This window comes from Lepidochelys kempii, chromosome 6 (genome assembly GCF_965140285.1).
Source record: "Lepidochelys kempii isolate rLepKem1 chromosome 6, rLepKem1.hap1, whole genome shotgun sequence".
Lineage (NCBI taxonomy): Eukaryota > Metazoa > Chordata > Testudines > Cheloniidae > Lepidochelys > Lepidochelys kempii.
In genome coordinates, this window is record NC_136385.1 from 39,791,277 (window position 1) to 39,808,376 (window position 17,100).

The following is a 17,100-nucleotide window of genomic DNA, read 5'->3' on the forward strand; positions in this document are numbered from 1 at the left end:
TCTCTCGGAAACTTTCCTGGAGGTAATCTGCAATTCTCTGCCAAAGGTTTCTTGGGAGGGCTGCCTTGTTTCTTCCCTTGTTGTAGGAAACTTTGCCGCACCACTCAGCAATTACTTCAGCAGGCACCACAGCAGCACAAAGGCTAGCAGCATATGGACCTGGTCCCCGGCCACATGCATTCAGGAGCTGACCCTTGCAGCCTCAGTTACCCTCAAGAGTGAGATATCAGCTGCAATCACCCCCCATCTATGGAAAACGGTGTCAGTATTCAGAACAGCAGCCCTATGCTCTTGAACTGATACTCCAGTGCTCTCCCCATCTTGTCCCAACTTGCCCCTTCCCCCAGGCCAAACTCACCATGGATGGGGCTATCATCATGCTCTATATGGCTACCAAGGGAAAGTGAGAAAGTTGCGCTTGTAACTTGTTTGGATCACTGACAATAGGACCTCTGTCTGTTGTTTCTTTAGGAGGTGCAGATGCACCCTTGAGGGTCTCCTCCTGCACACCAATGGAGCAGCTCCGTCAGATAAGAACAAAGAGGATTAAGGAATACATGTTTCAGGATGTGCTGCAAACCTTCTGGTGCTTTGGATTGTGAGCAGAGAGGACGGAGAGAGGCAATCAATGCAAAATTGCAGATGGCTACTCAGGATAGTAAATGGGCGAAAAAATAACACTGCTCAAGAAGCAAACAGACATGTTGTGGTAACTTCAGGCTGAAAACATCAGTACTCGCCTACCCCTATACTGAACTGCCTTCCAGGATCTCCCCACATTCTTCCCCCCCCCCACACATTCCTCATATCTTCTAGACCACAGCAGTACCCCCAGGCACTCCACTCCAGAGGAGATTTTGCACAATCAGAGCAGGACATACACCCAGCTGTGAGAGCCTCACTGGCAAATGTGCCTGGGATTTTACTCTTCCTTCCCCTTTGAAGATACTTTTCCCTGTAGATACGATGTTTACGTTACCATGACATAGATATGTTTGCATGGGTGTGGAATAAAAACATACTTATGGAAAGTGAATGAATCTTTTAGTCTCCAACGTATGGCGATTGCTGCTAAAATTCAGAGACAGTACAAATAGGCGCATTTGAATGGTTATATTAGCGCACACATAATCACTACAAAGTTCATACCGTGGTCCAAAACAAAACAAAACAAAAACCACCAATGCCTGGCTCAACACATTACAGCAACTGTGGCTCATTGTTAAAATGCTCCTTCAAAGCCTCCCTGATCCGAATAGTTCCCTGTTGAGCCCCTCTTACAGTGCTGGTATCAAGCAACCGATCCACATCAACGCTTCCCACTTCTCTCGCCAGGGGAAACTTCTCCCTCTTGGCTTCACACATATTATGAAGTGCACAGGAAGCAAGAATTACCATGGGGATATTTTCCTCGCAGAGGTCTAACCTGCCAAGGAAACAGCACCAGCACCCCTTTAAGCAGCCAAAGGCACATTCAGCAGTCATTCTTCACCTGCTGAGCATGTTCAACTGCTCCTTGCTGCTGTCAAGGTGGCCGGTGTAAGGCTGTAGGGGAGCAAGGGGTAGGCTGGGTCTCCCATTAGCATTTCCACATCCCCAGTGGTAATCCTCTGGTCCTTGCTTGCAGCTTTTTGTATAGGCCAGTGTTCCTAAAGATGCATGTATCGTGCCTCTTCCCTGACCAGCCTGCATTCATGTCGGTGAAACAACTCCAGTGATCCACCAGCACATTCAATACCATAGAAAAGTAGCCCTTTCTGTTGATGTACTTTGTCGCCAAAATAGGGATATGCGTGCCATCTATTGCCCCACTGCAGTTAGGGAATCCCATTGCTGCAAAACGATCTACTGTTTTACGGACATTGCCCAGAGACACAGTCTTTCGTAGCAGGAGGCGATTAATGGCCCTGAACACTTCCATCACTGCAACCCCGGGTGGATTTTCTCACTCCAAACTGATTTGTGACTGATCGGTAGCAGTCTGGTGTTGCCAGCTTCCACAACAGCGATCGTCACTCGCTTCTCCACCATTACAGCAGCTCTCATTTTGGTGTCCCTGCGACAGAGGGCTGTGAGAAACTCTGCACACAATTTCAGGAAGGTGGCTCTGTGTATCTGAAAGTTTTGCAGCTACTGCTCAACATCCCATATTTACAAAAATGATGCGATCTCACCACTCCGTGCTTGTTTCTCATGCCCAGGACCAATGATCCGCCATGTGCAGCTGCTCTGTAAATGTCCATAGCAATCTTGAATTGTTTCTCTCCATGGCACATAACAGGGCAGACACCATGATCATCATCAAAGCTCATGAAATATTGCAGGATCAGGTGCATTATGTTCAAACTGCTCATCACAATACTGGAGAGCAGTGCAAGATTCAAGGTTTCAGAGAGATGGCAGGTGTGCAGTTTACCGGGGCTGTTGAAAAGGGGCGCAAAATGTGTTTGGAAGCCCATGGAATGATGGGACAGAGAAAACTGCATCATGGGATGCTGAGCTGTCATGAGGCACTGCAAACCCTTCCCAGAACACTCTGTGGAAGATGGTGGCAACCCACAGTGGACAGCTCTCTGTGTCGATGCAAGAGCTGCTACTGTGGATGCACTCAGCCAACACAAGGGGCGTAGTGTGGACATGCAACAGCAATGTAATTACAGCAGTGGCTGTATGTCAACAGAATTTAAACCAATTTAACTTTATAGTGTAGACATCACCTAAGTAAAAAGCATACAAAACAATATTGAATACAGTGTGTTCCTATACAGTAGGCCACAAGGAAACAGCCAACCTACCAAGTCAAATCAGAATGGAAAAAATGTATCTGCATATTCTTGTTTCCTCTCTCTCTTTTGTCTGCAAGATACCTTTATCCAGTCGGCAACTACATCACTTCCACTGGCAGTGATCTGTACCTAAAAGTTTAGTGCCAGATTCTGCTCCCCTTACTCACAGTGAGTAAGTAGTTAGTACCTTACTCCTTTCATAATCCTACTGGTAGAAACTGGACCACAGGTAAAACTGTACCTCTAATATTCATTTTACCACAGCTAATTTCTAAACCAAACACTTGGAACTCACATCAAATTGAATTTCTTTAGCTGGATGAGGAACAAAGTTTAGCAATTACAGGAAGAAAACTTTGCATAGGAGAACGGAACTAGTGAAGCACATAAACAGCTGACGTTCAAAAGCAGCACTGTGTCTTTTTAAACTTTGCATAGGGAGAAACTGGTAACCTTTCCCAGCTCAAGGAGTGGTGAGAAAGTTTGACATTCCCCTCATTTTCCAGTAAACCCAGATAGAAGTCTGAATACTGAAATGGCTAGAGACTGATTAATGGCTCAATTACTCACCCATTGAAGTCAGTAGTAGATTTTCAACTGACTTCAGCGGTAACAGGAGGCAGCCCTTAATGGGTATGTGATGAGATGCCTGGGATCCCTAATGGCGAGTCTCATGAAGAAGCTGTATTTGCACATGGGGAAACATGTTTATCTAGAAAAGGGATCTTAACATCAGTCATACAGAGAACTCACTGAAGTGCTCAGCCTGGCTATTTAATACCTGACTAAAAGATTATTCGTTCTTCTGCCCCTTTTGCCCTGACAGCTGAAGTAAAACTAGATACATAGCTACTTGAAGTTTGCTTGAGTACTTAGTGCAGTCTTTTTATGGGTCTACAAAAGAATTTAAGTGCCCAGCAGGCTGCAAACAGTCAGTCTGATAATATTTGGTGTCATGTGATACGAGAGAGAAATCAGAAAGCTTTTGTTATATATAGCATCTTTTATCATAAGAATGCCTGAAGTTCTTACTAACCACAAACCAGATGATGCTATGTCCATCATCCATCCGAGGAGGAGGACCTTTTACACATTTCTACGCAAGTGTAAACTGTTAATATATATATTTACAAGGAACAAAATTCTCTAAGCAGTTTAACAGATAATAGTTATACACCTAAAGATTTGTTTTGCTACATAACTTTAGAATGTTTAAAATGCTTTTTTTAAACAGAAAAAAACATAACTAAGATGATACCCTCATTTTAAAATATAAATTTTCAAAACTTTCTGGCAAAACCATTCAAAAGTGAACTGTATTGATCAGTCACCTGAAATATGAATGAATTTCCTTTTCTTTATGCCACTCTAGATAAAAACTTTGCTACATTAGATAAGACAAAAGCAAGTAACAACAAAGCTGCTGAACCATACAGCATGCCATTTTCCATCATGTGAACTGAAGTTTCTGGGCACACTAATGGCACTTGCGAAAGATTGAGGCCTTGTCTACACTACAAATGCTTTGCTGGTGTAGCTATACTGGCAGAGCCCACAAGCGTAGACACAGCTTCGGCTGACAGAAGGAGTTTTTCCCTCTTGGTGTGCTAACGCCGCCTCTCCAGATGATAAATTAGTTATGCCACAAGCAGTAATCTTCTGCCGGCCCAGCTGCACCTCCACTGGCAGTTGAATCAACACAGCTGTGTTGGCGAGGGGGGTGTGGGTTTCTCACACTGGTCACTGACAGAGCTATGCTGACAAAACTTTGTAATGTAGACCAAGCCTTACTTGTTTTAGATTATTGTGGTACGTACTTTGGGGCTCATGAAAAACAGTGAATAATAGAATATTAGTAAAAATTACTTACAAGTGTTCAACCAAACTATTAAATTAACTAATGAATTTAGCTTAATATCAGGGCCACCTGCCAGTCCCAAAACAGAATGTGATGACACACTAAATCTAACTAATGCTCTGGTACCTTCGTATGAGAAAAAATTAACTTTGGCCATGCACCCTAAAATTTCCACAAAGTGGGAGATGGTTCTGTGTAGCTGATTATTTACAGAATTCCGTTAATGCCATTTACAAACTTATATTATTCAAATTACAGTTGGACTTAATATGCTAGGGGCTAGTTACAGACTTAAAAGGAAGATAGTCTCTTCCCCCAAAAGCTTACAAGGTAAAAGGATAAAACATGAAAGCCATATGCTCAGGTGGATAATAAGTATGTCTTGAGGTTGTTTTGGAAGGGGTTGGGATGAGAGGGTTGTTGGTTATATAAACTAATCCCTAATTATCCCTTCTACTCAGTCACTATTGGATAGTGAATTTCTTGTAGGTGTCTGTACAAATTGGTCCTGGGTAGGGATGTGAATGTGGAGAGAGTGACATTGCAGATCAGCTCAGGAGGGGTGTTCAGTGCATAAAGGGTGGCGTAGAACAGAGCATAGCAATGGCTGAGGTGGAAGTGGACAATGGGGCCCCAGACCGTTACTGGCAGAGCAGAGGAGTTGACATAACAGACCCTCTGCAGAAATGATAAAAGGCTGTACCTGTTACCATCTAGAGGTCTAATATTAGGTCTGAGTGCTAGAAGTGTAATATTACCCAATACTTAGTTCTTATGTAACACCTTTCATCAGATCTCAAGCTACTTAACAAAAGAGGATGACTATAAATATACTCATTTTATGGATGGAGAAAACTGAGGCACAGGGGTGAATTGTCCAAGGTCACACAACTTGACAGTAGCAGATCAATGAATACAGGCCAGATCTCCTGACTCCTACTTCAGTGTCCTGCTCACTAAACTACACTGCCTCAAATACAGCTGTTTTACAAAATATAAACATAATGAACCAGGTTCATCCCAAATGAAATCTGCTAGAGGAGCAGAGTAAGAAGGGTTCATGGCCATGGCTCTGTGTGTGTGATTGCCTGTCCATACATTAGTGAAAAATTATAAAAATTACCTAGATTCTGTGTGATGGGGACTAGTCAACTCTCAAACTAGTTCGGTGTATGAGTCACTAGAACTTCTGTGGACAGCTTCCTCTGATCAGTCATTTTGTTTTAGAGTTTGTGAAGGGCTAAAATCCATATGCTGTTTATGTTACAACCTGATATATAGACTGTGTCAGCTCTTTTTAAGGCCCAAAATCCAGAGTTTAGTCAAGAAGACAAAGGCCTAGCAAATAGTGAACAATATTAGCGAAGAAGCAGGATAAACAAAGGACAATCTTGCTTTTTGCTAAAATAAGCTTGGTCAGCAAGAAGCCAAGTGGAAATTATAATTGGGGGCTTTATCTCAAAGTTGCAAACAAACCTAAGAAATAAAGGGCGACCTGTTTCTTCTGTAGAAGAGGTGCCTTCCTACACACCAGTCTTGAGTTTATAAAAAAAAAATTCAAACATGTCAGTATAAAATATAATATCCTCCCTTTCACAAATATGGACCTCTCCTCCAGGCCATTGCCAGTGCCCGGCTTAAAAAACACGAACAGCCAAAAAACAATCTTTATTGCTATATACATTATGTAACCTTTTGACCATTGGGTACTATGCTTATCTTGTCTTGCTGCTAGACCTAGCCAGGGGTCATTTCCCTCCGCCCATAAAATCCATATAATCCATTGTAATCAATTGTTTGGCAGTATCTCTAAGCCTAATAAACAGATAACACTCCTGCCAACGCTGTGCATAATAAACCCACATGCTTGATTCTACACGGTGTCCATATTTTGTTCCTTCAGTTTGTAAGCAAATCTAATGTAAAATGTCCAAAAGAGCTTTTTGAAGGGCTATGTACATCGGGGCGTTTGATATTATGAATAAAAGCCATCTTAACATTTTTCAGATTGTGAAAGTTGGATCTAGAGACAGTCCCGTTTCTGTACTCTTTTCTCCCTTTTCATTTTTATCTCCACATCCTGAGTCTAGATTATTGCCAGCATATTGGGTTATGACTATGAGTCAAAAATATTCTTTATTCCCATTTGATTTAAAAACTCCCATTAGTGATAATGTGCACTGAGGGGAGTATATATTATTTGAATTCATATTTTATGATGCATGTATAGTTTGCGAAAGTGTGTTCATGCTCAAGTTGTCAGATTTGTTTCTAAATAAATATTTTAATTGACTATGGCAATTCTTTCCGCTGCACAAACAGGAATCCATTCTCTCCAATAATACAGATTATGAGGAAGTACCTGATGTCTATGATTAATATTTTGTTTAATTCTCATTTAAGCTCTAGTTAAATTATTTCTTGAAAACTTAATTACAAAGAGAGGAAACTCCTCTCTCACATTTACATACCAAAAAAAAAAAAAACCCCACAAAAACTAACTCTAGATCTCTCTAGAAGAATTACCTTAAAAAAAGATTTACTTGTCAGAAGTGTTTCTAAAACATGGGGCCAAATCAAGAGCCCAGGTGATCCAATGGCAAAGAGCCTTTGTAATGCTGATAGACCCTAGTTATCAGGGCGGGAGCAAACCTGGGACCTCTGAAACTTAATGTATGAGCTTCAGCCTGCTGCAAGGGTAAATCAATTTTTTGTCAAGGTCCAAATTTCTTGGTCAAGGTACTGTCAAGGTTCAGACTCCAGAGAAAATACAAAAACAATAATAATGAATACTAAGTAAATAAAAAGATGTTGTGGTCCATTCAAAAGCATCTGGTGGTCTGGATTTGGCCCATGGTCCGCCTATTGACTACCGCTGATCTACTGTGTGAACTAAAAGCCACATGGCTCTTCGCCAAGGCTGTAGCAGACTCAATCTCTAGATACCGCTAAAAGGGAACAGACCACCACACCAAGCAGACATGGGTTAGACAAGCTAGAGGCCTTGAAAGTGTGAGTTCTGTAACTGTGAAAATGTGCGCAGTTCCTGAGAGGGAGAACCCCAAATTTTCAGTGCTTATACTGCTGCTCTCCAACGTCACAGCCTCAGTGGAGGGACTGGGTGAGGAAAGATCAGGATACTCAGAAGGGAAGTAGTTCATATGCATGGATTTTTTCCCCCATTCTCCCAATGATCCCCTTATGAAGTCACCCTGTCTGTGGTTCAGAGAGACGCAATCTGCATCTCCCTGTGCCAGCAGGTGTGACTCTAGCTTGCACTCTCTTCAGGGCTGGAATCGTATCTTCTTTTCTATCTGCAAAATACCATGCACATGCAGGCCTTCTCCCACCACTGTTTTAATACTAGTTCAGCTCCAGGGGTGAACATGACACTATACACCAGATGCCACCATTTTTAGCTCCAAGATAACTAGAGCTGTTCTGACCAGTGTCAGGCAACAGTAGTAAAAACCCCAGCAGTCATTCTACACTAGTGCTCCCAGGGTTGCTAGCACTGGGAAAACAGCAATAGGAGCCCTATGGGGAGTCGCTGTATAGTAATGACCTGAGAACTCTTGTCCAAACACAGATCTCAGAATGGTCAAACACACATAGGTGCGTCATAATAGTGAGAAATGTGGAAAAAGTATTTGATATCAAATATTATTTTGCCTCTAACTTGAAAAGGCTGAACTAATGTCAAATCTTTTTTATCTGTTAAGAGTAAATAAATGTCAGGCCTGAATACTTGTGCTATATTCTACTTCTAGCCCACCCAAAGTTCTGCAACCAAGTTTAAAAAAAAAAATTGAAAAATTCATTAATAATGTACATGCTAGCAGAATATAAAGTACACAGCCACTGTTACAAAATTAGTAGAACTTCATCAGCTCTGCAGCAAATGGATTTTTTAAAAAAACCCTGCATTAACAGACAAGATAAATAAAGCAGAGCTTTCATATTATTTTAAGTTTGCTGAATAATGTCATTGCAGGATGGATAGAAGCCCTGTAGCACAGAGTTGTGGCACAGAACAATGACACCAGAGGGGGTACTCAGAGTTAGTAAAACAGAATTTATTATATCCTGTGGAGCGTTTGAAGATTTGACCCAGTGGAAATTTTCAGCAACATATGAAACATTTCCTAGTGGTGCTTGGTCCTACTGCAAATAAAGTCATGTTGCTTCACAGGGAAACAACATTATCTCAATATTAACAATAAAAATACACTCACTGATTATCCTCTGAGCCTACAGAATATAGTTAGCAAGAGAAGGCAAAAATAAAACATGATTCTTTGTTAGTGAACATGCAAAACCAGTTAATCCTCAACAGCTACCAGTTGGCTTCTCTTTCTAACATGATGCTCAGCCTTCTCACAATGTTCTTGCTCCCGTGGCAAACTTACAAATCCTAAAATTTCAAGTAATTTTGAAATAGCCGGACTGATCAATTTTTCAGACCACAGACCTGTTTGATGTAGAGTAAAAAGAAAACACTTTTGGAGTGAAAACAGGGAAAACTTTAAAGAACTGCTCTCATTTCTTCCTACTCTCCCATCTCATGGAGCAAGAGGGAGAGTAGTGAGACATGAGATTAGTGATGTTTGGGTGCACTGGGGAGGAGGAATTTGAAGCGGTAAGACACTGAAACTAATGAAGAATTAGAGGAGGGAGTGATATGGTTGGAGCAGCAGTATCTTGGGTAGGCTGCTGGGGACAAAGGTATGGGGGAGGAGGGGGGTCAAGGTGGAAAGAGTTAGAGGGTAACCAAAGTGAAGGATGAACAAGATGTAGGTAATAATGGAGATTATGAGGAAAAGGTGGATTTTGGAAGAAGGGGAAGAAGCCAGATGACTTAACAGCAAAACCAAACCAAACTAGATAGAAGTGAGAAAGGAGAGAGAAGATGCTACTGCTGCTGAGGTTGTGAGACTGGGAAACAGGGAGACTGAAGTTGTCAGTGAGATGGAGAGAGTTAAGTGGGGGGGAAAAAAGTTATGTTTTGAAGAAACTGGGCCAAAGTCTACTCTCATACTGGTGTCAATCCAGAATGACTTAGCTTTCAGCTGAGTTATAAAAAGGTATGAAGTTAGTCCTGGTTCACACTGAAAGAGTAAAAGACATTTTGCTCACTGAGTGTGAAATGACATCAGGAACACCAAGTAGAGCTATTCAAAAGACAGTTTTATTAATCCTGAAAAAAAATGAAACAAAAAAATCTGTTTTTTCTGTCACACACCTAACAATCTCCCCACCTGCCATTATGCCGTGGAATTATGCTATTCTCAGAGACCTCTGCTGCCAAGGAGGAAGGCCTTGACTTGCCCAAATGGGGGGGAAAAAGTATATTTTATTGGGTTAATTTAAACGTCCCAACATTTGCCTTATAAGAAATGGTTATGTACTGCAGTGCACATGCCTACATTTGCATAAGTATCCACTAAATTTTGGTGCTTCAATTTTTAGACACAAGGTTTGATTTTCAGAAGTGCTGAGCACCTGCATGTCCTAATGACCTAAATTGGCATTTGGGTGCTCAGCACCTCTGAAAAAAAATCAGGCCATAAGTATTGCAAGTTGGGCCTCAAGAACTGGAGATTCCAAAATATACGTCCAAGTGTATGGACTTCCTCTTGTCTTTAAGATGAAGCAATTGTTCAAAAAACCTTCATCTAAATACAAGAACAACAATTTTAAATAAATGCAGGCCTGATACTACACAACCCTTCACTGTGCAAGTAGTTCATACTCTTGTGAATTAACCACAAATTGGGGCTGTAATCTACCAACTAAAACAGAATAAACTGACAGTCCAAACAAAAGCAGGGAATATAGCCACAAAGCAAACTGAACAAATCCTCAGTTTTCACAGTAGTTCATTATTTGTTAGGCTGGATTACAACTAATATAAAACAGAACACTTATCAGGCACAATTGCAGCAAATGTAGAAGAGGTAAATGGCTATTGTAGACTTCTAATGTATTTGTCTATTAAATGCTTTTTGAGTACACTTACAAATCCTCCAAAAGATATTCATAGGCAAGAACAGATTTTCCCATATGTATTACAAAAGCTTTCTAAAGCACCATGTATTTCCCTTTTCACTCTGTTATATTTTATAGCTTGCTAGATCAGACTATGCATGTATTATTCTTTTCAAAATCAGATAAAATTACTTTGAAAGCATTCAACTTCCTACATTAAAGAACATTTTTACTTCTCACCCAGGGGAGAAAGCCTGAAATATAGAACACCTATACACAACTAATCATATATAAGGGTTCCAGTTTCTGAGAGACTAAGTTTCAAGTTTATATTCAATTAATCAATCGCTATTACTGTTAAAATGCTTTGTTCATATACCATTCTTTGCAAAAGAGTTAAGACTTTATTCGGAGAAAATAACATTGATCTCTCTCCTAAATACATATTTGAACTCTTTGGAGCACAATGGAGGAGTTAATAAATATGTTCTCATATGGGAATGAAGTGTCTCATTTCCCACTGCAATTCTTATGAACAGAACATGCCACAGGTCCAGTCAAGTTTGTTTTCCTTCCACTCCAACCAGAAATCTGTGTTCACATGAATGTTATATTTTCCCCCTAGGAATATGTATTAATGCTACATTTACACAGCAGTTCTTGTTATTACAGGAAAGTGGAAGCGAACTGGGGTATAGTGAGACAAAGAATTATATGGAACTACCTGGAACTCTCCATGACATGATCTCCAGTACTTTAAAATTTGAGCTGCATAAAAAGATTTAGATTATTTTTAAAGAAGATGTAATATATTTTGGTGTTAGCTGGACTTTCACTCAAACATTCTTTAAAAACATACCCAAAGTTGGTTTTTTACTTTACTGTTTTTAGTGAATATAAGACACTTGTTAACAACAGAGGCTTGTTAAAAATCATAACAGAAACCCAAATTGCAAACGTTGTAAATAAAACATTACTTGCTGGACAAGATCTACATGGGAAAATTTACTACACATTTGTTTAATTAAAAGCAAATTTAATTGTAAGTTTGTGAAATTTCTTGTGTTAGAAAAAAGAATGCTGTTTATTACAGCATAAAACCAGCATAACTGAGAGGAAAATCACACCCATTACATTATGTCTTATTGAAAGATTTTGGATTAAACCAAATTATGAATGGAAAATTACTCTCCTTTTCCCTCACCCCCCAAACACAATGAGTTATTTTCCACAACAGAACAATTTAACAATAGTAAGATCTGTTATAGTCTTAAAGGCTGGCAAACCTCCCAGACACTTGCATAAATAGAAGAAAATATAGTTACTGTTTAGAGTAGCTTAGAATGTCATTTTGAAGGGAGGAGGTTAACAGTAGAAATGCTTGTCAAACTTTGGTTTACATCCTTTCTAATAGGCAGTAACTCTTCCAATTCAGGAGTTAGAGTGCTGAAACTAAGGACAAATGACACCATCTGTTACTTCCATCCTACACAAAAAAGTTCTGTTTTAATACCAACACAAATTTTGTGCTGAAATTCTACAATCAAATGTCTGTATTCCATGCAGATTATACTACATTAACATTAAAGAAAAGTGCACTGAACAACAACCTGGAACTAATTTTGTACATTCTTATGTCTTCAAAAAAGCTTAAATAAACATGATGCTTAGAGAAGATAAAAATAGACAGCAAAATCTAGTTGTGTACCTCTTCACAAAATTCTCTTTACAAGTTTCAAATACTGTTGTTATAAGTTCAATTGATCCATGGCTTCCTATTATACACATTGGAGATGATTTTACAAAGGATGCCTTGTGCCTCTACACATGTGGTACACAAGATTTTTATTAATAGTACCAATTAACATCAAGTCTGGATTTAATAAAGCCATCAAATTTATTTCAAACACAAGAGGGAATACCATAATACAGATGCTAGACAGAAATTTTGCATTAGGTGATAATAGCAATTCTAATATGACTAGATTTTCTTTACAGAACATCGTTCTGAATATGCACCACACACACTGCTATTGTATTGTATAATGACTACCTCAGCTAAACGCAGAAGCTTTGTTTCTATGAGGTTCTTAATGACGGTCTCTTATCTCTTTACTAAATTGGATTTACTCCAAGGCCTTCTCTAGACAAAACATTATCTCCAGAATACTTTGGTTTGACGATTATATCACACTAATACATGATCATCATAATAAGTTATATTCATAAATCTTAGTGAAATGACAAAATAAGATGCTCTGATTATGGATCATTAAAGCAGATGCTACCATCTGGACTACTTCAATCTTGCTTTACATACCAAATGCAGGTTAAACATGCAAACAATAATTGGGTTAACAAGGTCTATATTGAACAAAACCATAATTCACAGTGTTTCTTAGAGACCCCTCAAATTTGACAAAGGCTTTTCTATCAAAATTAAGAATTTTCTGCTGTATTTTTGCGTAGAAATTTGTGCAAATGGAGTAACAAAATGATGTTCTTTTATGGAAGTATAAGTGAGTAATTAGAGATGGGCCCAAGCAGGAATCCCTAATAAAAAAAACCTCTGCGCATTTCAGTAGTGTCCAACTTTGATCTTTGCAGATTGCCTTATGACTTAAATTTAGGATGAATCAAAACCCCCGTTCCAATTTTGAGAGTGTTAGAAATCCCAAATCAGGGTACTGCAGATTGAACCTATCTGTAGTACTTACTTCACTTGCATACAATCTGGTGAACTCTTAAATGGAGGCATAGTATGTGTGCGATTCATTTACTATGAATATTCATGAACCTCCTATTACTATTCCAAATGAACACAAGAATCGCATGCAGTATATGAGGTTGTGGATAAGCACTTGCTGCTGCCTACCCCACAGAGCCAGTCTCCAGGCCTACTGCTCTCCCCACACACCACCACTTGCCTCTTCAGTACCTAGGGGGGCTCCCTGACCCCAGGAAGCAGCTCCACCCTCAAGGAATGCAAGCCTACACTGAGATTCTAGGGGAGAAAAGCAAGTCTGCTATCTGTACCACCTTCCCCTAATGCAGACTCCAGTTACTTCACATAGTCATCACTAGCTTAGCAGCATGTCCTTGGGTAGTTTGTAAAATGCCTCTAGCCTCCAATAAGGAGTTAAGGCATTGTCGCTGCCAGCACACTGCAATTTCTCAGTAGTCTGGTTTGTCATTTCCCACCCCAAACACATGCTTTAACCACTCTCCGTGGCTACCATGAGCCTTTTTAATTTCTGGGACAGCATTCAAAAGGTCCCTTCCTCCTTCTGATAGACAGCTGTTTTCTTTCCTTAATCCTCCACCTTAATCTTAGACAACTTCACATTTCACATGGATAATCCAATTTAGCACAGACACAGTGTATATTATTACAGTTGAGAAAACATGTCCCCTTAACTATCAAGCTTTCCACTCTCATTTTCTATTTAAAGAAAATGGTTATTAACAATGATACACAGCAGTTTGCATAGTACATCTTCAAACTCACGTGGAAAGAAAATTAATCGAAATATTGTTCCAAGTTTTTAAGGAAGCCATGATTTTCACCATTATTTAGTTGATTGTCTGGCAGATAGCTAATTGTCTCCTTTATGTTTCAAGAGTGATTGATATTATTGTCCCAAGAAAATCATGACAAGATTAATTCTGGGCATTATTTTCATTTTTGTTGTGTGATAATTGCAATTTCTGCATTATGACCTTCAAAAATTAAACAAACATACCTCTCTCTCTCTCTCCACCTGCATGTAAATAGCTGATCAACCCCGTATGTTGTTCTTATGTATTAGTACCCATGTGTAAATGACAATGCTCTGCACTGTACTACTTTTAATTTATTACCCCCCCCCCAAAAAAAAAATCACAGAGAAACTACAGAAAGGAAGTCTCCAGAAGAGTCAAGAGACCGTAAAAAACAGCACGAATGGAGTTAGGACTCAGTCCAGCAATTACTTATGCACCTGCTTAATGTTAAGTTAAAAAAGAAAAAAGTAGTGATGTCAAATACCCAATGCCAAAATTTAACAGACATCCCTTCTCAGTGTTGTTATTGAAACCAAAAACTTACTTCAGTTCCTCAGTATAATCATAAAGAAAGAAAATACAGCCACTATTTTTGCAGGACACAGAAATTATATTTTCTATTCCTTCTGTAGGCTCTGCAAAGAGAGTTATTTAATTCTCAGGTAAAAGCTATTCTGGCATCATTGAGGATATGGGTGTACATATAGCTAGCCACAAATGAGAAAGGTAAAGTTGCCGTTAAACTAAAAACGGTCATATTCACTGTTATGCCAAATAAAATAAATCAACATTTGCCCCGGGAAGGGGGGGGGGGAGGAGGGAAGGGACTGGTTCTGCAAGGTGCTGAGAAGGGGTGGAGTGTGGACACTCACCCATGCTCTAATAACCTGGTGATGATGATTGATATATTTATATTTACACAGACATGAGACAGGATTAGATTAAGAGAAAACAAACGATGCAGCAACACTGTTAGAAATCATCTGTCTTCACTTAATAGCGCGGTGGTCAGCACATCATATTGCCATAACAGGGACTCTCACTAAAAAGAAAAAAAAATCAGTTCCAGTGTCACAGTGTCAGGACTCCTCTTCTGCAGAGTTCCCAAACTCCCTCTTCCAAGTTCCCTTAGAATTCCGTGATAGGTTTGGAGACAGCGTTAAATTGCTCTACGTCCCACATTTATACTGCCATGCAATTTTTGTTGCTTCTAATACACAGGGAGGGCTGAATGGAAATTTACCGCAGTCACACCTCCCTGTGCAGAAATCGTTCTGTTGTTACAAACTAAACACATGGCTAAACACATCTATAGCACCTCACTCCAGGTTGGACTAGTGAAATGGGATTTACATGGGGATATCCTTGAAAATCTCTCAGAAGCTCCAGTTATTGCAGAATATGATTACCTACCTGCTTAGTGGAAAGAGATGGTGGGAGTCCATTGCAACCTGTGCTCCATGGGCTACTTTGGCTTACCGTATGAATTACATACGGTCTTATGGCAGAGATCAGAATAAGTGATACTGTTGACAATCTTTAGACACACTCTTGCAGACTGGAAAGATGGTGTTCTTAGTGAAGGACCCAATTTGTTCTCACTGGTGGACTGTCAACACAAGAGTTTATTAGCACCCAGATCATGGCTCATCTTTTCAATCAAATCTTGCCAAATGGGTTTAAAATTTAAGGTATTGTCTTTTCATATTTTTGAGTTATAAATGCTGACTGATTTACTTGTGTTTACACCTGGAAGCCACTCTGAAGCACACCAGTGGACAACTTTCCCAAAGATTATCAGTGAGAGTTCCTGGATGCTGAACATGAGCTGCGCGTTAACCACCGGCTAGGGGAGGCGAATCCCCCACACTGCGGCCAGTGCCCCAGGCTAGCCCCGGAGCACTGGGAGGTCTGGAGCAGGACTGGAGGCACCACACACAGGGAGCGGTGGTAAGCAGGAGGTGGGATCGTGCCTGACTGTTGGGAATGCAGTCTCCCCCGCCTATGTGACCCGCCGCCCATGGTGCTGAGCACTTTTGAAAATTCTGGTTATAAACACGTTCAACTCATATGTGTTGCATTACATATAAGCATGGCTGGACTAAGTCAGAACTGCGATGGCACACTTACAAGGAACCGATGCATGCTGTTGTAAGTGGTGATGATTCAGTGGGGTACATTTCCCGCTGGGGCAGAACCAAGCCAATGCCGCAGCACTACAGGTGCACTTCACTGCTGGAAATGCTGGCTCTGAATCCCCCTTCTGGACTCATTTACACCTGTGCAAAGGGAAGGTGTCTTGCACCTTCTGGAGTCATTTACATTTGTGCAAAGGGAATGTAAAACGCATTCTGATTGGTTAGAATTTTAACTATATAAATGTTAGAATAAATATACGTTAGCATTTTCCACTCACTTTTCACAGTTGTAAAAGGATGCCAACAAATATTGGGTAGTGAAGCATCTGGCCCCCTTTCTTTATGATGGGAGGTGAAAGTGAAGGATGGAATTTCAAAGACAAAGGGATGCCTACTTCCTCTTAAAATGAACTGAGACTGAGGTCCAAACCCTCTCGGTGGCTTTAAAAATCTCCCATGTAATGACCCAGATCCAGATGTGGTAAATATATTCTGCCTACCTTAACTACCCCTGTAATTCCAGTTGGACAGGATAGTCTTCTTCATTTCCTGTCCTCCTAAACAGGAGAGGAAGGGAAGAAGCTACTAAACAGTTTTTGGGGGTTTTTTTCGGTTGTGCCAGGTTAAAGAGCTGCTATGTTTCACCCAGAAGGGGCTCTTTTGTAGAGGTAAGTGAAGTCATCCTTATGAATAAGTAATTAAACATTCGTAGAGCCTTTTGCGGTGGAAGTTTCTTAGGTAGAGGGGCAGTATAATTTCCAGGGGTCAAGACAGACACCCTAAGAAA

The 17,100-nt window shown here is 40.2% G+C and overlaps 1 protein-coding gene across 4 annotated transcripts in view; it reads right to left on the bottom strand.

The window, feature by feature from the left end:
- Positions 1–17,100, bottom strand: part of PPFIBP2 (PPFIB scaffold protein 2) — a 217,182-nt gene that overhangs the window by 192,440 nt on the left and 7,642 nt on the right. Inside the window, exon 1 of one of the 4 annotated variants that reach the window (XM_073347668.2) lies at positions 11,958–11,975. The exons of the other annotated variants lie outside the window; for them this stretch is intronic. The gene's annotated coding sequence lies outside the window, so the exon portion shown is untranslated. Of the gene's footprint in view, positions 1–11,957; positions 11,976–17,100 lie in introns of those variants that run through there. 4 annotated transcript variants of the gene reach the window in all.